This window comes from Scatophagus argus, chromosome 3 (assembly GCF_020382885.2).
Source record: "Scatophagus argus isolate fScaArg1 chromosome 3, fScaArg1.pri, whole genome shotgun sequence".
NCBI lineage: Eukaryota > Metazoa > Chordata > Actinopteri > Scatophagidae > Scatophagus > Scatophagus argus.
In genome coordinates this window covers 22,101,292-22,123,000 of record NC_058495.1, presented here as the reverse complement: position 1 = coordinate 22,123,000, position 21,709 = coordinate 22,101,292, and the positions used below count along the sequence as shown (strand labels likewise).

Below are 21,709 nucleotides of genomic sequence, written 5' to 3'. Positions count from 1 at the left end.
CTCTCCCACCCTTTACAGCCTCCCCTTCCCCTGGTGTCGACCCACCCTTAGCCCCGCCCTCCCCCTTCACCCGTGATCCATATGAGAGGGTTTCACATGAAAATGACATATTTGACTGGCCACATCAGTATGTGTCACTCAGCTTCTGACTCCACTCTTCAGATTTTCCGGAGGGGCTCGGGCACCCCACCCCCCTCCCTGACAGCCCTCACACACTCCTGCATTCTTGTTCTAAATGAGAAAAAAATGGAGGGAGAGACAGATGAAGAGAATAAGAGGGAGGTGGAGAGACACTTTAGAAGGAAAGACATGGACAATGGCCCTTGGTGTAAATCAAATTTTTATCTTTTATTTCATATTTTCACATTTTTCTGCTGTTTAAAATTCAGCTTTGATTTTTTTTCTCCCATTTCCACTAGGAGGAGTGTAGAGGAGAGGCAGATGAATTAAGGGATCACAAGGTGTATCTTTTTTTTTTTTTTTCTTAAATCCAGGACATAATTTAATGAAAAGCCACACCAAAAAATGACCTACTTAAATTAATTAAATTTGATATTTTACATTTTAATTAGTGTTTTAGGTTGTAATTAAGTGGTGTTGAAGTCTTCATGCTCTGGTTACATTCTTGAAAAGGTGGAAGAAGTACTGAGATCTTGTACTAAAGTAAAAGTAATAATACCACATTGTGGTTTAACAACTGGATATGCAGTGAGTGTTCCCTCGGGATCAGTTACGCTAAATCTTCATCTATAGTACTACATGTAATTCATGATTAAGTTTTGTAGTATTAAACTACATCTGAAACTAAAATTGTCTTAAAGTAGCAGAGTACGAAGTACAGTTTTTCCCTTTGAATTGTAGTGAACTAGGAGTATAAAGTAGCAGAAAATGGAAATACTTAAGTACATTACAAATACAGATAAAACTGTAATTTTTTCAGACATTTCACAAAATAATTAGCATTTATTTATTATTTCAGTGTCGAGTACTCACACACGGTATCTAATGAGACAATCATGCAGGAAAAAAAACTTCTTTGCGACTTATGAAATTTATGAACCCATTTTTTACAGCTTCTCTATAAAGTTCTGTTTTTCTCATTAAGGACATTTTTGAGGACTGAGGAAGTATTTTCTTCTCCCCCCGCCTTCCTTTTGTTCTGCCTTGTGTGACCGTGTTGATGTTCATTTGTTCTGCTTGCTCTTGTCTAATTAAAAGAGGCCGGGACAGGTAGGGCTCTCAGCAGGCTTCTGCTCTGTGCCAGTTCTTCATTTGCTGAGTGTTTGTGTTTATGCAAAGGGGGCCTCTTTCTGCATATTTAATCTAGAGCAAGGCACCAGCTTTTGTTGTGTTAAGACCACATACCTCCAGTCCTCTCAGCATTGCAGCCTGGACACTAGGTCTTTCTCTCTCTCTCTCTCTCTCTCTCTCTCTCTCTCTCACACACACACACACACACAAACACACTCAACTACCACACACTACTTCAGCTACTCCATACCTGCTACTTTCACTGGCAGTTTTCTCCTCTTCTCAAGTGGATTTCAAAACACTCAGTGCTTGGAGGGAATCTGCATCAATGCATGCACATGTTTCATGAACATGGTGTGATGATGTCTGTTTAACTGTTCATGGGTAAGTCTGTCAAGTGTGTCTTTCCACATTTTCATTTTTTTTTTCTCCTCCTCCTCCTCTTCTTGCCTTTTATGGGACGCCGGTGGATATATGTGTGTGTACATGTCTATGCGGGTGTGTTTGTAGGTGTGTTCTGTAAGTGACTTACACAGTTGGAGTTCAGGGTGTAGAGATGAAGCAATGGGTTTTACTGGAAGTCCTGAGTAGGAGGTACTACTCCATGCTACAAACAGTTGTGTGTGTGGAGCTGAAATGATTGGGCTGATTTTTTTATTGTCTTAGACAACAATAAACTAAGTATTTCAGAGTTTTGGACTGACTATTTTAATCAGTTAATCAAGAAAAAATATATGTGATGCATTAATCACAGACATTGTAGAGCCTGAATGATAAAACACAGGGTATAAAGAAATTTATTTTAAAAATAGGATTGCATAGTGCTTGCTGTGTGTTGGCCCTGTACTGTACTGTACATATGTGATCAGGACTGAACATTTTGACTGTGTTGATCTAATTTCACGAACTGCCCCAGCTGTGACATCTCAGCAGACACAATAATTCTCAAAAGTACAGTTTTCTGATGTTTTTTTTCCTCCTTGATGGATCAATAGATTAGACTTCCTGAAGGCACAGAGTAGTGTGCACTGGATATCAACTAGATGGAGGACTCTTTGCATTCAATGAGCTCATTTAAATAGTGTAAAGAAATGTGTGGCCGTGTTTGTTTTGGGTTAGGAGTGAAATTCCACTTCCTTGGTATTAAGGCAGCAAAGCTCCCTGTGTGCACTCTGTGTACTTTGTTCTTAGCTCAGCAAAATGTGAGGGCAGGTCCAAAGAATCTGGGGGATCAGACAGGCCTGACATTCACCAGACTGCACTGTTGCCTTTTAAGCTTACAGAAAAGAAAAGAGAATCAGAAAAAAAAACAACGCACCCAGAATAAGGGCTGGCTGGATTGAATTTGGGTTTAATTGGTGGGTTTTAAGTCTGTTTGCGTGTCAGAAAGTGCTGTTGTTTACAGTCTGTGTGGGTGTTACAATATAATGCCAGGATCCTGCCAATCACATCAAAAAGGGGAAAAAAAAAGTTCTTGTTTTCTCACTTTTTCAAATGCTGACTTCTTTCGTCTTTTACGAGACTTAGCCGTGTTTTTCATTTAATAAGTCCTTCTTAATAAAAGCTCACAAGAACAGAGGGAGAAAATAGTGTGCAGTCAGCCCTTTTCGTAGATCAGATTGTACAGTAAGCAGCTGCGTTTGTCGAGAAGTGAGTCATGCTTTAGATTTCTCTGTGTTTCAGAGCACAGACAGTGACTTGGAAATTCTCCTGCACACACCCTAAAAACAAACACCAGTGACCCTGTTTATAGATATCACTGACTCTACACAACCCTCCTACGCCCTCTTCTTATTTACACAATGCTCTTAATACAGATCCACCAGGCTTGAGGAGTGTTAAACAAGGCCACTTTTTTTTTTCATTCAAGCACACATAGGCCCTGGCATGATAAATAGATGCTGTGAATCTATTCAGATGCTGATACTAAGTGATCGAAACATCCCGCATGAGCTGCAAAGAACCGAGAGACAACTATGGCAGCCTCCTATTGACAGCCATTGAGTTGAGCATTAATTAATATGGTAATGATGTGTGAAGGTTCATTAACGAGCCGCCACAGAAGTAGCCACAGATACAGTATTAAGCGTGCTTAGAGTAATTAATGGAATAACTTTACTTAGTGGTAAATATTCATGGGCCCTCATCTTTTTGTCTGCACAGTGTGAAGAGAGAGGAGAGCCTGTCCATTAGAGGAGCTGAAGAGCTTTCCACAGTGAATGTGGGCCTTTTGTTGCGATTGGGTGCGTTTCAGTGGAGGGGTATTAATTCATATTTTGAACATGCAATCTTACAACAAAGCCAAAGGCACCGATAACATACCTGGGACTAGAGAGCATATTGTGAAGCCGTGACCTCCTCACAAATAGGGAAGTCCACTTCACAGGTTTGTGGACAGAATAAAATGAACCTTTGTTCGCGCTTAGATGTAACCACTGCAGTTCATTTCCATAGCAAAAAACCCTTCTGATTGTCCATTTCCTCTGAAAATAGGGTGTTTGTGTGTTTTTTCCCTCCCTCAGTTACAATGATGCTTGTGTTATTTGCATAGAGACCGGAAATATTTATTTGGATCATCCGATCCTCTAAAGCTATCGGGCTGACGGTCATGCTGTCTTTTGCATACAAGAATTGTGAAACTAGTTGGAGATTTCTTTGTCAGAAGTCTTTGTTGTCCTATTTTCCACTTTGTTTAACACAGCACACCTACAACATCCTCTCTCGACTTTACAAGGGAACCTTGCAAAATGCTCCTTAGTTTCCATTGTCTTTTGAAATTGTTGCATTTTGAATCATATTCTCAGCCTAAACCTCTCACTGAGCATGCACATAACCCACCTAGGTGGGTAATTATCTCAACCAGGAGTTGTTCTATTCCCTAAAATCTCAATGTGGGAGTGTGTGATGGGCTCGGTTTTCCCAACCGGGTGAAGCAGCATGTGCTTGTTTATCCTCACCCTACGTTCTCCGCTCCCCCACTGTTCTAAATGGCAGTATTACAGCCTTGTGCTGTTTGAAATGGAGACAATTATCTGTTTAGGCATTACAAGATGGGCATTATATTACCAGAGAAAAGGCGTACAGCTGCTATCAGGATCCCGTCGTTGCCTTTTTTCTGCAATACAAATTTTCCGTCATTAAAATGATAGAACATTTATCTAAATGGATGTTATGCGTTGGGTAAACTCATTTAGCTCCCGGGGCTCTTTCAGGTGATGGGAATTAATGATGTTTAGTAGTTTGAAACTGAAAATATCTGTCATTTGTCACCTCTCGCCATTGATTTACGATTCCATTGATGATATGTTAATTGAAGTGTAATGAATCACAATAATAGGGTAGTTGTGTGGGAATGGTCCATTTTGGATGATTGTTCAACTCTCAGTAGGGTTCAGAGCGAGCCGAGTGTTGACTCGTGTTTTCAGCGAGGGCATTTAACACATAATTAATGTAAAACCGGACAAGTTGGACCAGTGTGTTTTTATCTGTGCTCAGTCTGCTTTAGATAAACACTTGCCTGGCCACAGTTTTGACTGCCAAATGTAAACGGCAAAAAAAAAAAAAAAGAACGGTGGGAGAAGGAGTTGGAGCATTTTTTTCCTCCTTTCGTATTTGGATATGCTTTAATGCTTTTATTCAAATGCACCTGAGATATTGCCCCACAGTCACTTCTCAGTTTACCATAAAAATAAGATTTTGTTTCCTTGTCTCTCCCTCTCTCGCTCTCTCTTTTCCACCTTTCCTTTCCTGGGTTGAGTGCTCAGTTAAGAAAACTGTGTGCATGCAGATCAGGGCCACCCAGGGGGAGTTGTGTCAGGGCAGAGCAAGCACAGCTCCACTGTGTTCACCACCAGGGGGGTGGGGAAGCAAGAAGTGCCTCTACTGTCAGCAATATGAAAAGTTTTTGTCTTGCAAATAAACCATTCCCTCACTTCAAACAGCCCCATTGTTCAGTTGTTATCATCAGTGGGTGTAGTTGTAGTTAACAGACACATGGAAATGTGCATGACGGTGACAATAGTAGGCTACAGGACGACAAACGAAAGACGCCTTCTGCCCTGCTCTGAGCTGATATGGTGACTGTGTGTCCATAGGAGCAAAGGAAGGTACGCTGACCGGTGTTGCTTCATACAAAGGGAAGCAAAAGAGCTCGGGAATGCAGAGGGTTGATCTCTGTCTGCTGTGTCCTCTGAACATGCATAAGACTGTCTGTGCACTGGTCATCAATTCTAATCAATAGCAACTCCATGTAGCGTTGGTTTACACCCATGTGCTCTGTGTCGCTTTCTGTAAATTGGCTCTTGGGTGCCGACAACATGCATCATGTGCTGCAGTGGTAATTATTTCGTAACTATAAATAATTCTCAATCTCTTGTCCGCAGGGCAAGGAGGCTGTTTTACCACCGCTGGAACTGAAGATTGCTTTAAATAAGCAAGTCACTGTAGAAGGTAAACACACAATCATTCACCAGACTCCGGCTTCTGCATGTGTGTGAATGCCTTATTGAATTGGCTTAGTAATTAACTGAGTTCAGTGTGGCTGTCTTGTTTGTGTACTGTATTTTCAGTGCGTATGTGCAGGGCAAGAGGGTGGGACAGTTGGTGGTGGTGGGGGCCTCGGCAGGTGCGCTCTGTCAGTGTTTTGAGATTAGCCTGGTGAGTAATAAAGGAAGAGTTTCCCTGAAGGTCAAAAGGGAGTTAGTCTGAGAAGTTAGCTTTATGCTGCACTATAAGAACCTGCTGAGGAGGTGTCTCTCTGTTTGTGCATGTTGACATTTTTCTGGATAAGCTGAGATATGCTAATGCCATGTTTACCAAACAAGAGGTGGTGATGGGAGGGGGGGTTTACTGCGCTCAGTGCTGCTAACGTTGGCATCTCATCCATTCTGGTGGATATCCCATGTTAGCTCCTCACACCCGGCTCACTATCTGAGAGGGTTTGGGGCCCCCAGGATATGAACTCTTGGCTGGAACGTTCTGGTGAGGCGGAGTAGGACTGTTGGGAAGTTTTTCTGTGTGTGTGTGTGTGTATGGAGGGTGAGTGTTAACACTTCAAGAGCTCAGGGCTTCAGAGGAGGAGCATGTCTGTTTTCTGTCTCATACAGCTTCAACCTCTTCGTCATCTCTTCCTCTCATTCTCTTTTTTTTGTCTGTCTGTATTATTTCTTCTCTGTCTCTCTCTCACTCTTCCCCTCCACCAACATGTTGGGGCTTGCAGGTAGACAGGCAGGCCATGTGCCGCAGTGTGCCAGGTAACGACTTTACATTTGAGCAGTGCTTTGCCAGTTTGAGGCTATCAGGCAGCAACAAGGCTGTCCCGATCAATGATATTTGTTAAGTAATTCTTGGGATTGCAACTAGTGATTGAAGAGGGATACCAGGACGTACTCATTAGTAAAATTAGAAAGGATAACACTGCTTGTTTCTGCTTTACTTGAGTTATTTCCATGCCCTTATTTCCATAAGCTTATGCCAATAGTTGATATTTTGTTTTTATGCTAAGCTGAAACAAAATGCTGTTTCTGATTTTTAACAAAAAGCCGTCACTGACACTTTTTTTTCTCAGGTGTGACATAACGGAATGAAATTTATACGATAGCCAATAAATAGAGCTGATGATACAAAAACAGATTGCTTTCAGTGATTGAACAAAAACATCATCAATACATTCTGACACAGTAGCTGAGTGTACACGTCTTTGAAGATGGTTTCCAATGACCCAGTAAACACAATGAAAAAGGATTCATGCTGTTGTTGGCAGTTGTAACGTCACACATGCGAAACAGGTATTAATTGCTTACTGGTTGGAAGAAAAGCACATATTGCATATCCCTAAATGTTCTCTTCTTAAATAGTAACTGCTGCAGCATTGTTGTAGGGTTCATAAAAAACAAAGGCAGCTGTGACTGCCATCGCTACAGTTAGCAATAGCTGCAGGATCCTCTTCACCGCAGTCTGTTTAACAGCCCATAGTCCTCATTTGTTTGACTCAGTAGTCACCCCCACATTTGGAAAGCAGAGACAGAGAAAGTTGAGGTGGAGGATTCGTGTTGCTGCTGTTTATCTGGAGTGCATTCTCTGCATAGTGAGGTCCACTGGAGCAGGCAGTTCAGGGGCCTGCTCCAGATGTAGGATCAGTCCTGAAGTCTTCCAAATGGTTCTGCAATTAATGTTAATGTGGCAAAATCAGCCTAATTATTGACACTACTTTCCAGTGTGGTTTTGATCGCATCACTAATGCTAAATCCCTGTGGCAGCTTATGGGATTACTATGTCTTGGTGTTTAAAGCTCTTTCAAAGTGCAATAGACTCTTAATACAGTATATGTATGTGTGTGTGTGAAGAAGCATGGCGGTGATTTTAGTCTGAATGTGGACCAACCTTGCTTTTTTTTATGGTTAATTGTAGGAAGAGAAATTTGAAATGCAAGAAAAGCCTAAAAACAGTCTGAAAGCAGAGTATTTATCATCATATGAACACATCTGTGTGATAGCGCTGCCTCTGATGTGTACTGCGAGCACGTAAGACTGCTTGTTTGGCCAATTTATTTAGACCTGCTCAAATGCAACTTTCCAGAAAAAGTGCCTCTACTTAGAAGAATCCACAGATGTCCAAAACATGTTTCTCTGTTTTGAGGGCTTCAAAAATGTTATCATTTCACGCTGGACTTCATTTGAATTTCATGAATCCATGTAAGGGAGGGAATAACACATCACACAAACACTCAGTTTCTTATAATTCTTCCTTTGCTGTAAATGCCTCGGTTTGTATCGCCTCAGTTTTAGCTGTTGACGTTGCATTGTTTAATCCACTTTTTATGGAAGTGTTAAGAATAAACAAGTGGATTCATGAGTTGGACCCACAGAAAGGTCGTGTGCAGATTTATGCTGGGATGAAAATAGGACCTCTGTAATAGTTCCCTTGACTGCATTTATTGCTTACTTCAAAAAAGTAATTTCTTTATATCAGCATCAAGCTGAAAATTGCCATGTATTAGTATTAGGCTTGGTAAGCTTCTAATTCTGTGGCATTTACAGCCGGCTGTGTTTCCATGCATTTATAACACTTTGATTCTTGAGAGCTCCTTTAATCGCTTATGCCTAGCTTGGAACATAATAAACAACTCGCTGCAGCAAAAGTGCCACATGGGGGAGATTTCTAGCGAGAAAGTTAAACGTTTCTGTCACTGGCAGTTTTGTTGCTGTGTTTTTCATGCACTGTAAGTACCGTAATCTACTCTGTGAGCGTGGCTGCTGTAGTTAAAAACACTGACAGGCAGAATAGATGCAAGGCAGCGTGAAAATGAAAAAATTATCGGCCCTTACAAAGAAGTCACAATGGAGACCGAGGCAGAGACGTAAAGCGACGGCATGCTTCTGCCTTTTCCTGTTGATTGAGATCACAGGATGTGTCAAAGGCTTCTAAATACCCTCACCTGGCTGCCGTCTGCTTTTACCTATCTGATGCTCTGCTCCTGTGGCTGCATCAGCTGCTATCAAAGCACACCCTGGCAGATCGCCCACCTCTGGCTAAACAGGTTGCACCGTTAAATGCTTGTCTTATGTTGAATACATTATGTCACACAGTAGTGCAACATTCTTATTCTCTCATGCATCTTCTACAACTTTCGTGTGCATTATCTTCTGCTGTGAGGTAGAAAGAGTTGTCCTGATAGCGTTATCGCAGATGTGTTATCTCGAAGCTACTTAAAATATCTTTTTTGGGAGGGGAAAACACCATTGGCAAGGTTCAATTTCTTTTTCTATCAACATCAAACAGGCATGTCTTCTTTTGGTCTGAAACATATTGATGGATGTATAAACTCTGGTCTGCTCTGAGTGTGAGGAGCTTTGATAACGTCAGGCTGCTACCAGGTGCAGACTGCTATTGTGACACAGTTTTTGTGTGAGATTGACTGAGGCGGCAGGAGTAAGCAAATTCCATCCGCAGATGAGTTGTCTTACGGCAAGATGAAAAGAAAATCACAAAAGTGAGAAAAGGTGTCAGAGCTTTCTTTTTTAGCTTTGGCCTTGTGTCTCTGCTTCAGAAACGACGAAATAGAACTAATAACTTGGTCTGATTTATTGTCTTCTGAGCAAAATGACTGAAAATGAAATTGAAAAGTTGTTTTTTGTCGAATATCAAATATAATTTAATATATGTACAGACTGTCCCTGCTTCCAAAATCAGTGTTATACATTTCTATACTGTGACACATTAAAAGGGTTCTTGTTTATGGCTTCCAGTCTGACTGGAGAAGGTTTCTGACTATGTAAGGAAATTGCAAAAAGTTCCTACAAGACACAGTGATTCTTATTTGGATAGTTTTGACTTTGTTGCAATCACTTCATGTCATGGTAAATATCACTTTGGCAGTGCTTTGCTTTCTCCGTTTATTTTAGAAAACAAATCCCTTTTAGGGATAAGGCACCTGGTGGGGCTACTTAATGGAATGGCTTCAGCCATACGCAAATAAACAGCTTGCATTTTTGGTGCGAGATTAGGAATGCAGCCGAGAGAGACAGAGAGCTGGAGAGAAGTGGGTAAAAAGCAAACAAAGAAAGTGGAGAGGACAGAAGTGGAAGAGTTGCATGTCTCCTTCTACTCCCTCCTTCTATAGTTGACTGTCACATGCCTATAAAAATGCAGGTGAACAATGGCACATTATGAGCTTTGAAAATTTTCCTTTATCTCAGCCTGAGCTGAGGTAAAACTCTTTTTCTTTGAATAGCTGACCACTGAGTCATGAGAAAGGGTTGGAAAATGTCTTTGTTTTCCACTCTTGCGTATACAAAAACATGCAGCGATGCCTTTTATTAACCTGGAAAAGATAGCATGGTAGCCAAAAAGAAAAGGGAGTGAACAGGGAGGAGGACAAGTGACCAGTGAAACATAAAGCAGATTATGGGCTACATTTTTTTTTTATTTTTTAATAGCTCAACGTGTTGTTAAAGCATGTGAGAAATGGAGCCTTTCAAACCCGACATATCAAATAGAATCTCAGTTATTTCATTCAACTGTGAGTTTGTCCATATGTCTGATTCACATAATGTTGTTGACTATTCCCACTCATTCCCTTGACTGACTGCTTGGATGATGTTAAAATACATTTTGAATACTGAATTAGAATTAAAGATTTCAGCTAAGTGAAGCCTTTTTCTTGAGGCTGCGTTCACATTCTAACAGATGAATGTGAAGATAATTTATAAAAACTGACATCATCCGCACTTGCATCCTACGCAACCTCATAATGGTTGAGTATCATCCTTAAATGTGGCCATAAAGTTCAATTTTAAAATCTTTAAGTGATGCTTGTTCTTAATGGCAAATATTTCCTGCACTAAAGGCCTGTCCACACTAGAAGCAAAATCCATCTGCGTGTCTCTGCGAAACATGTGCTTGTGGAAGTTTGGTTTTTGGTTTTTTGATGCCGGTGTGAAAGTCTGTGTAAAGTTCTAGTTCAGCTGCTGGTTTTAAGACGATGCTGAATGTTTAATTTCTTTAAAGCAAAGTAGTGAGAGAAGTGTAGCCAAACACAACATTTTAATGTTCTTACTGAGACACTTTCCTGCTCATTTTTGTCAGACAGCACAAATATAAAATAGTGATTTTACAGTACAGTTTGTGGATGAATATGGAGGGAAGGCCAAACCTGTGAGGAACATATGCTTTTCAGACGTAACCTCCGTAGTGTAGTGTGGACACGGCCTGGGAGGGACGCGGAAAGCGAGCGGCTGTTTCTACCCAAATGTGGGTTTATTTATGTAATCAAATGAAAAAGGTGGGAGGCATTTTTTTAAACTGATATTTATTTACAGTTTTTCTCCTTTTTTCCCCTCTTTTGCTCTGGTTTTAGCCTTGGCTGCTGCGTTGTTTTCATAAACAAAGTCTCTCTGGCCGGCTCGACAAAAAAAAAAACCAAAAAAAAAACAAAACACACACACACACACGCAGGGCTGCTCAGTGCACTGAAAACAGGAATGACAAACACCATTAGCTGAAAAATTTCCATCTCATTGCAACTATGTTATTGTTTACTTTACCATACGCGTCCTAATATGGTTACCTCCCTGTCAAAGCGGCCCAGAGCAGAGCCGAGGGGCCCTCGCAGGGAGACGCTTTCAGCTGCCACTTAGACAATAAGAAACAAATGTCACAGCTCGGCAAAATAGCCTGGCTTTCACAGGCTTACAGTGCTTGGCCTTCCACGCTGCTTGGCTCAGGCTCCCGTGTGATATTTATCTACTCTCCACTGTTAGATGCCCTCACAATGTACACCCCCACCTCCCTCCCCTCCCCTCCTCAGTCCCCTCACTTCTTGTCTTTCTTCCCTTCCTTGTGTCTTTCTTTGTCCGTATCTGCCCATCGATCTCTGTCCCTGTCCCGATGTTAGCCGTGTGTAGGTTGACTGATGGGCAACTGTTTGCTGTGTTAAAGTTATTTATCGGGATGGGGGGAGGTTGGCTGGGGTGATTTGTTTGGAGTGGCTGCTGCCCTCCTCCCTGTGGCCGAGCAGAAGGCTGGTTCAGCTGCAGGTCACGCCCTGGCCCAAAGCCGACACTGCGTTTGAACTGGAAACATCTTGGCGACACTCAGAGGCCCTTCATGATACTTGGATGAACTCAGAAAACCCAGAGGAGTGCAGAGGAAATGTAGCATTTTGGAGGCTTTTTTTTTATTATAATTACTCTGAAGTTTACTGAAGCATCAGCTGTGGTTTCAAAAGAAGTCGTGTTCTTATTGCAGATTGAATAAAGTAGTGATTTATCCTTTGAAGTCCCTCACATGTTAAAGACTTCCATAGCAGTAACAGCGTAGTTGTTCTGTATAAAGCAGAAGTGGTAGGATCAGTGGAAAATCCAGGTAAAAAGTCATCAAAATCTTAAAACAGGACATTGCTCCTGTTACTAATCATCTGGGAGTATTCTCCATGGACAGTGCATAGTCCATCAGGCATTAGGGTCAGGCTGCCTCACCGCGGGTTAGTCTCGCAGTAGGTGGAATTAGGGTTCTTTCAGATGCATGGACTTTCTTTTCCCCAGTTGGTGGAAGATGATGGCAGCCTCACCTCAATTCTAAAATCCTCACGTTTATGATATTTGCCCAGTATTATCTGTGCCTGTGGATGAATGGGAGGACAGAGCATGAGGAATGTAGAAGGTCAGACTGCGTGATTTACACAGTACAGAGCCAGAGAATCCTTGGGAAAATACTTGGGCTGGGATCAAACAGACATCATGTGATATGTTCTTAACACTGACCTTAAAATTCAGGCATTTTACTGCTCCCCTTTGGCAAGTGATGCACTAAAATGTGCAAAACTTTATACGTTAACATTTTAAGGATAAACACAAGTCAAAGATAGCATTGTTTTTTTGTTTTTTTGGGGTTTTTTTTTATGATTTGAGCAGTTTGAAAGATTCTGGTCCTTCAAGGGGCCATTTATTCGCAAAATTGTATCTTTCACAAAATGTGCCCAGTCACATATTGTTACTGAATCAAAGCTGCGAATAAGACGTTCAGAGTAAACACTTTTCTTGAGTTCTTGGAAGAGATTTGAAATCTGTAGTCTTCATCTGACTGGCAAAAGGCCAGTGATGAAATGCATATTCTGAGTCACAGTGACTTTGATATTGGTAGCATACCCTTTAAAGGACCTGTCAGGAAGTGGTCAAAATATGATTTTAACAAGGGGTGATTACAATAATCAAGATTCATGCTGTTTCATTTCTCTTTGGCATTAATTCATTATGTACTTTATATTTGTTTGGGGCCTATTTCAACTCCTTTACAGTTTTATTTTGTTGATAAGCTAATGGTGCTGACCTTTAGTTTTTTCCCTCTGAACAGAAAGACTATACCCTCTTTGACATTAATGAACTTTGCAAAAGGGTTGTTTACTGGCTTCAAGGTCAGTTTCTGAGAAGGGCAGCAGGTTTTCTTGTAAACATATTTACAGCCAAAGATGTGTAAACACTGTAAATGTATACAGGTGCAGCCCAGGCACATTTTCCTTTTTTTCTTTCTTTCTTTCTTTCCCTTTTTTTCTGACCTTTCCCCTGTGACACATACTGAAAAGGCTGTTGTGTACGTATGTGCTTATTTCTGGCAGCACATTAAAGTGCTGTGTGCACCAACAAAAAGCAACGCCGACAACAACAAAAAAAACACCTCTTAGAAAGCATAATGATGTGCCTGCTCTCAGTATAAAACTGAAAGAGGAGAGAAGGAGAGCAGAGGCATATAGCAAAGCAAGCCCAGGACTGGTGGGGGTATTAAATATGAATTAATGGAATGTTGCTCAGGCACATCTCTGGGTGTAGTGTAGTGTTGAAAAATAAAATTTATGTTGCCAGCTACTAGCCGTGAAGGTGCATTTGGACTTAGTATCCTTTAATTAGAAGTGAGATATTAGCATTTCATAGGGCTTTATGCTGGGTGAGGGGATCGGCCGGCCACCGCGCCTTCATTAGCCAGCTTCTCTGTGTAATGAGTGCCGTCATTAGCTGATGGAGTGGATTTGCCCTGGCTCTACCTTGAAAGGCACATCTCTTACATACTTGCAAGGAATAAGGCCTTTTAATGGATTTCTTAATGAATGAAATAAGATGCCACTTCTTTGAAAATTTGACGAGAGCATTTCTGATGATATACGCCACAGCTGCTTTTTACCTTTTTGTTAAATTAAGAGCAAAAAGCAGAGTAATACCGGTGTTGATAATAGTGAGAAGTGGAAAACAAAGGTATTTATAGGGCTTGGTTCTTGTATAACTGACATTTTGGGAGAGTAAAGGGGTAAAGAAAGATCAAGTTCACTTTTTATGTTATGTAAGCCATAGTAAATTCTGAATTATATCGATATTATACGGACGATGAAAGTGCTACATTAAAAAATGGTTGACTGTCATTCATATGCAAATGAAACAAGGTGTTTGTGGGTTGTGTCAGAGGTCTGAAGAAGTGCTCTCTGCCCGAGCTACAGAGCAAGATGTTAAAAACTCACCATGTTTATCAGAAAAAAAAAGACAGGACAGCTATTGGATGAAGCTGACTGCAAATTATGTGAGTCTCTGTGCAGTGTGTGTGTGTGTGTGTGTGTGCGCATTCAACAACAGTCAAGACATTCAGCATGGAGGTGGTGTTTTTTTTCTGATATGGAAGTCTCCTTAAGCCTTCGGCTGCGGCTCCATTCTCAGAATCAGGCGTGAAGTGATTAGTATTTTATTGATGAGCTCCTGAAGTGGCAAGTGTGGGAAATTGGATCTTTGATCTCCTGGAGTTTGGGAAATATATCCTGAGTGTGTGGAGCTCTCAGGTAAAACACCCTCCCCACCCTACCAACATCACTACGATGTATATACACACACACACACACACTCACACACACAGACGTTTGGGAGGGATATTCCTCCCCTTTTCCAAAACACATATTTGTTTTGGATGTTTTCACTGAGAGTCTACATGGTGATTACAGATGTTCATTAACAAAATTGGGTATTTGTTTTAAACTTTAACCAATCACTTTGATATGCTAATTACAGTGTAATTTAATTTGAGCCCTGTAATGATGATGCTGTTATTATGGACATAAATGATGCAGTTAAGCTGAGAGTAATCTCATTTGCATACTGTACATGACAGTAAATTAAGCCCTTTCCTGTGTTGCTTCAGCTTTAATTTTCCACTCCTTTTCACACAGCATCCCTCAGCCCCTGTGCCTAATAGTAGGCCATCTTGTTTGATGTGGAGAGCTGCTTCCTCACACTAAATCTAGTCACAATATGTAATACATAAAGGCTCTCATTATAACTCTAAGTGCTCTTTTAAGAAGTTGGCATTAATAAGCAGACAAGCCTGTCGAGCTTTTTAGCGATACACAAAAACAGTTTTGTCCCTCATCATAACCATCTTCAGAATTCCTTGTTCTGCACATGAGAAGTAAAATCCATTGATTGGGATTGTATTTTCATATTCCTCCTTTGAAAATAAAATTGAAGGACATTTGGATGTTTTTTTTCCCCTCCTTAAAAGCTAATTGAAAAATATTATATGTTTAGAGAAAATAATGTGGTTTCTTTGCACGAACACTTTTTCATGTCTGTATTAAAGAGGAATATTTCTGACAGAGACACACGGCTGGCTTTGATAAAAGCTCCTATGTCTTCATTAGGGATGCACACCTCATGGCGTCTGATTGTCTGATGTTTGCACTGAGAAGGTAAACATGTTTGTCATACAGGGGTGTATTTATGCTGATAAAACACGCGAGGTGGGCCACGGTGAATGCTAAGAACTCTGGTTCACCATAGGGCTCAACAGCTCAGCGGATGTACAGCCCCACAATAGTCTAAACTTGCAGCTTCCATCCACTGTCTTCCCTGCGTGCTTCGATGATGGGTTAGGAGGCTGGTTTATGGACTTTAACACTGACGATACAATTGCCCTTCACTGAGAATGCTCCCCCATTTTGGACCATAAAGAATATTATTTTTCTGCCAGCCAATTTTCTCTGTTAGTCTCTAATTGGCTACATAACTCTTGGCTGTTGAGGGTGAGAAATGTTGCAGTGTCACACAGTGTAATCTTCACCCTTATTTACCAATTCATTAAGATTCATTGATGCAGGATCGGTGAGAGGAAATGACAACATAAATCAGGCCCCCAACATAATGACCCTAATCAGTTGGGAATTGCAGAAAATGTCATGATGAACTATGTCCTTGTATTAGTGCCACTGTACATTGTCGTTGTGCTGCTTTATGAGTGGGACACATCCTCCTGACATGGGCTGTATTTAACCAACAAAAAAAAAGAGTTGTTAAAACCTGATTCCATTAAAACACAGAAATTCATCTAAGGTCTTTTGGTATTTAGCCCCTCATCTTTTATCTTCAGTTTAACTGTTTAATGAAAGGCACAAACTCCCTTCCTTTTTAACCCTCTCTGTCCTCTCTCTGGGAAGCTGAGGCTTTTAAAATAATAACATGCTTCTAAGGCTTAAACGACCCCAGTGCCACGCTCTTTCAGAAGCAGCAGGAGGGGTCAGTGAATAAGACCACTCCCATGCCAGTGACAGTGAATCACCTGCCTAATAGCAAAATGGCTATTGTGTTACAGATGCCCGCATTTGAAGCAGTCACTGAGCACTGTAGGTGAGATACTTTTGAAATCAAATAGCCATTGCATTTCCATGCCATTAATTGTCTGTAAAGGTTAATGATTGCATCTGGGAAATCAATAGCTTAACTTAATCTCTGTGTGAGTAACTCTAAACAAAAGAAGTGGGAGAGCTACACCTGCTGTGTGTTTTTGACTGTAGAGAAACATTAAACAGTGCTAAGAATCATTTAAATAGCAGGGGTCAGGCCAGACTCTACAGTTTCTTCCCGTTTTCACACATGGTACTGGGAGAGGAATCGTAATAAATGCATCACACTTGATGACTTACTTAATTAGCAGCTTACTTGTAGAGCGATGGTTTGCCACAAGCCTGTCCTAATGATTTAACAGAACTGCAAAGCTTTTCTCAAAAATGATTAGGCTACATGTTGTCAGCTCACAAAGGAAGTGTGCACCCCAGTGGGTTGACTTCTCCCCAAAAGACAGCCGTTCTAATAATATTGTCCTCTCTTTGCGTAGGTACGCATTATTAATTAGACAAGTTCGTTAAGGCTAACCTTGGTTTTCCCAGGAAAATGCATCTGACATATTTCCTCTCTACAAGTTCACATTCCCGCACCCATGGGAACACCCCTTCCATGAATTTTAGTAAAAATGATTAAAAATATATGACACACTTTAAGTAATGTTAAAACAATAAGCGCTTTTGCAGATCCCACAGGATGCTGTTAGATTGAAGTTGTGTTTGTCTTTGGGTATGTGTGTTTGACAGGTCTAATTGGTAAGATGAGCTTGAGGGAAGCAACGGCTGCTTTTTTTCCTGTGCGTTTTGCCCCGTGGTCAGAAAAGGAGGCCCCCTGTCTCCTGGTGTCTGTCCTCTCGCTGCAGTGTTAATGGGCATGAGCCGCATGTGAGCGGGATTATCAAAGTCAAATGAAGGAGAGTCGCCGAGAAAATGTGTGGCGAACCACTCCTAAAAGAGGCTCCACATCCCAGAATTACTATTCCGTTCGTGTACAACCAGATTTAAACTCATTAGACTTCTCTATTTACTTAGTCTCTATCGGCCCTAGTTGTACTAAAAATACCGTGGCCTGCCTTACTTTGGCACATTCCGTCATTGTCTGTGCACAGCAGGCCTTTACACAGAGGTGTTTCTCAGATTGCTTCATGCAAAGGAGACAAACTGGTTTGTGTATTTTATGAAATCACAAATCTACTCAACTTCTCCACTGGAGTCTGCCTTCTAGTACCCTCCTTATTGTTAATTTATCTGAGCTGGTAACATGTTAACAGCTCGATATTCGTATAAATCATCATACTCTCCACTGCTCGGATGTGGAGCCTCTTTTCCCCTGCTCGTGGATGTAGATTTCATGCTCAAGAATCCTGTCACAGTTGTCCCAGTGTGTTATAAATATGTGTTCCTTACATGGGGGAGTAGATTTTTTGGGGGAAGACTAGATGAAACCAGGGGAGACTGAAAAGATAGAAAACTAGAGGTAGAGAAACCTCATCGGATGGCTTCAGCTCAGCAGATGGCATGTTGTTGTATACATGAAAAATTCATGGTCAAGGTGACGTGCAGCTTGAAAGTCCTTACACGATGTTACCTATCTCTTCTTTTGTAATGACTACTCATTTTTGGACAATACAGTGTTTTATCTAGCAGGTGAAGTAAGTCAGGATTTGTTGTAAGTCAAACCTAAGTAATCAAAGCCACACACTTTGATTTATGATAGCTAAAGGTCCATTCAGTTCCACATAATTCCTTCTTTGTGTTGTTTTTTTTTTTTTTTTTTTTTCCACTCTGTGCCCTGATGTGCCAGCTCTTGGGGCCTTCAGACACCCTTTGTCATTTCCGCAAACCCAGTTACTGAATAATTGAACAAAGTAAATGTTTAACATGTTTTTACAAGTTCCTCACTGCGCTGTTGTGAAGAGCCACTGTTTGTTGGGTCTGGAAGAAGCACTCGATTCTGCCTGACAATGATGTGTTTCCATTGGAGACCACATCGCCGGCTGTCCACCCCGCCATCACCCCTCTTGTTCTAATGCGCGGTGGCTCGCTCGCAGCTGCATCGCACCAGCTTAATGCGTCTTCAGATGTCAGGAGAATGACTTTTTGTTTATCTTGACTTCTGCCTTGCTGTTTATTCTAGGCGAAGGCTTGCATTTGCATCGACCTTGATTCCCCAAAGCTTGGTCCCCTCCTCCCTCTCCTCTCCCTCTCCCTCCTAGGACCTGTTTACACTATGCCTGCCCCGTGTGTCACCTAGGAAATCGGCTGATCATTCCACCTGGTTAATATTAAATGGCTCCTGCAAGGAGATGTGTTTGTTCATAAACACAAACCCCGCTTCCCCTGTTTACTGTAGCCATGGCAGCAATCACTTATTAAACAAACAGCTGCTTTGTTTGCTAGCACGAGTGGTCTGCTTATGCCTCGCACAAGGTCTGGGAAGAACTTGGAAAGTTGATGACTGTGTCTCGTGTGGTGCAGGGATGTGGGGTTTTGAGATGGAGGTATTGGTTGCAGGAGGCGGGGCGCTGTATTGTCACAGTAGTCTGGAGATATGCTTTGCTTATCTGTGACTTGCTTGAAGTGGCTGACAAGATTACATGGCTGTTTGGTCTGACTGTGAAGTCCTCTTTGGCAGAATGTCATCCCTGCCGTTAGTTCCCCTCAGCAGAGAGCGGTTGGAGAGATGTAGTCAGAGCAGTGAGTGAGTCCAGATTGAGTCTTTTTGATTGAGGCGGTTCTGGTTTGCAGAGGGGCCCTTTTGCACGTAATATGCGGACGGGTGTGGGACTGCAGTTTGGAAGGGTTATTGGGATTTAGCCCAGTTTCTTATGTGTGTGTGGTGGATGATTCCAAGAGAAGTATTCTCTGAGTACTTTATTATCAGTGATAAGAGCTGCGATAATGGATTATTTAACATACAGCTTTTGTTTGTTTGTCTTCTGGCTTTTCCCCTCGAACCAGGAGCCAAAATACATCGGAACACAAGACAAACCTTGAGAAGCATTCTGCACCTTTGGTACATGCTGATGTGTTGTCTAGTCTAGCAACCAAGCTGAACCTAAACAGCCCTAAATTGAATCTCTCCCCATTGTCTCCTCCTTGGTGTGTCTTTATCTCCCACCCGCGAAATGTTGTGCTTTTGTTGTGTGCTTGTGTAAACAAGGGCTGTGTGAGAACTTGGTGAATCCAAGCAGGTGGCTGCCGAGGTTTTACTGTCATGAGCATTAAAGAAAAACAGAACATGAAGAAGGGTCAAAGCACAGCTGCGCGAGCCGACCCTACCTTGAATCGACTGCTGACTTGTTTGAGCCGGTGAATTCCATGCAAGCATGACAGGGGGACAAGGCATTAGATTTCCAGCGAGGGGAGAGGGGGAGGCAGGGCTGATGAGCTCTGGCCGCCGGCTGTTCTTAACCTTCAACCTGTCTGGTCAGGTGGGACACACATGTGACTCTTGTTTGTACTGTACTCTCCATATTTGGAGCAGGGAAAACAAAACAAACTGTAAACAAACAGAAACTCTGACCTTTTTTTTATTATCCAGTGTTTGTTCCAAACACTTGTTTTGTTTTGCAAGCAACTCCCCCAAAGAATAGGCAGACATCTATTAATCAACAGCACAGCCAGTTCTTTTTGTACAAACTGTTGCTGCCTTGTTTTGATCTCATGGAATTTCTATCATTTTGGTTCTTTTTAAAGCTTTTTTTCCAGGTCAGAATAAAAGCTGACATACTCCATTAATAATAAAAAGAGGGTTTTTCCCCCCCCCTCATGTCTGCTTTTGCCTGTTGTTTTATGTTGGAATATTTGTGTCTGGACTATGAGTACATATGTTTTGAACCCCATTAACAGTGAATGCATGATATATTGTCCTGATAATGAGAAATTTATTTTCTTGTTTATCAACCGACTGTATTGCTGATAAATAGAGGCGATAATACGAATCCAGTTTGCTTACATTGACTTAATAGTGCAGCATCTATACGCTTCGATACAGTAGGGTGGTGGTATGCCCCTTTAAAGTTGATTGGTCATCCAGCAATAAACAGAGAAGAAGAAGGAGCGCGGCACACGGTTGCATTTCTTCTTCTTCTTTTTCACGTTCATGATGTCAAATCGCCGCAGTGTGTAGATTGAATGTTGTGTGAACTGCTTTACAGTTACAGTGGGAGACAACATGAGTGCAGTTTGTAATGCATGTTCCACAAGAGTTCAGACACGAGGGGAAAAGTCGATGAGTTTTAACACAACAAGTCTAGATGTTCAATCGTCCATCTTTGCACATTACAGCCTTTTTTACTCTCAGGTTAGCGTACGTTATAAAAAGTTATTAACTTTTTTTTTAAATACAGAATTTGTGAATTTATCAGTTACCTCATTGGTATTGGGAGGCAATTGTCGGTCACTGGTATCCATTTGGGAAAAAAAAAAAAACATACCATGCATCCGTACCACCCACTACACCCCTTTTAGAAGCACTCTTGACCCATAATTACAGCTAAATTCGTGCATGTTGTTTAAATGGAGCGGATGGAAAATCTTGGAGCTTTTTGAGTCATCACAGACAAGGCTATCCCCTGAGCAGAGTGAAAATAAATAGATAGATAAACAAACATTGGGCCAAGTCACGTGACCGAGTTGCCCGAGCCCCAGCTGATGATGGCGTCCCTGCCTCAGTGCTTCACAGATTAACATTGTTATCACTGCAACTCTCTAATAAGGCTCTTTCCTATCTGCTTGATATTTATGATGGATAATGCCCGTTTTCCATTTTCTTTTTCCCTCCAATTTTTTCGGTCATGATATTGCAGCTTTGAATTATTCTGTGGTGAAATTAATGAGAAAGTAGATTTATGGGTTTCATTTGTTTGTCAATTCTAAAATTAATTGGGTGTTAATTTTAGCCGTCCCCTCATCAGTGCCGGTTCCAAGCATGCGCGCATTACTTTGCATTCATTGTAGCCTTTCTCTCCTTTATTGTGGGTCACTAGTTTTGCATACATTAAAATAGCCCCGCGGCTCATTCTCTTGATTACTTTTGGAGATGCCATGCATTTGGAAATTTACGCCTTTCCGTTATAATTATGAAAATTTTGCATGGAATGACAGTGCATGTATAATAGCCATTACTTTCCCCCCTTTTATGTAGCTTTGGAAAAAAAGAAAGCAGGCCCCTCTTTTTTTCTGAATGTGGAAAAAATGTCTTTTATTTGAAAAATAAGTGGGGGCGAGTAACGCCAGCACACGGTTTATTTCAAATGGCATTTAATTTTGCCCGAGAATGTGTGTTTCTAATTGGTGTCTCAGAAGGGG

General features: G+C 41.4%; 1 protein-coding gene across 18 annotated transcripts in view; it reads left to right on the top strand.

Moving 5' to 3' along the window:
* foxp1b (forkhead box P1b) overlaps window positions 1-21,709 on the top strand; it is a 149,579-nt gene that overhangs the window by 43,871 nt on the left and 83,999 nt on the right. For 13 of the 18 annotated variants that reach the window (XR_006843025.1, XM_046384756.1, XM_046384751.1 and 10 more), the window contains one exon: window positions 5,634-5,700. The exons of 3 other annotated variants lie outside the window; for them this stretch is intronic. The gene's annotated coding sequence lies outside the window, so the exon portion shown is untranslated. Of the gene's footprint in view, window positions 1-887; window positions 5,358-5,633; window positions 5,701-21,709 lie in introns of those variants that run through there. 2 more of the 18 variants (XM_046384758.1, XM_046384766.1) reach the window with 2 other exon arrangements.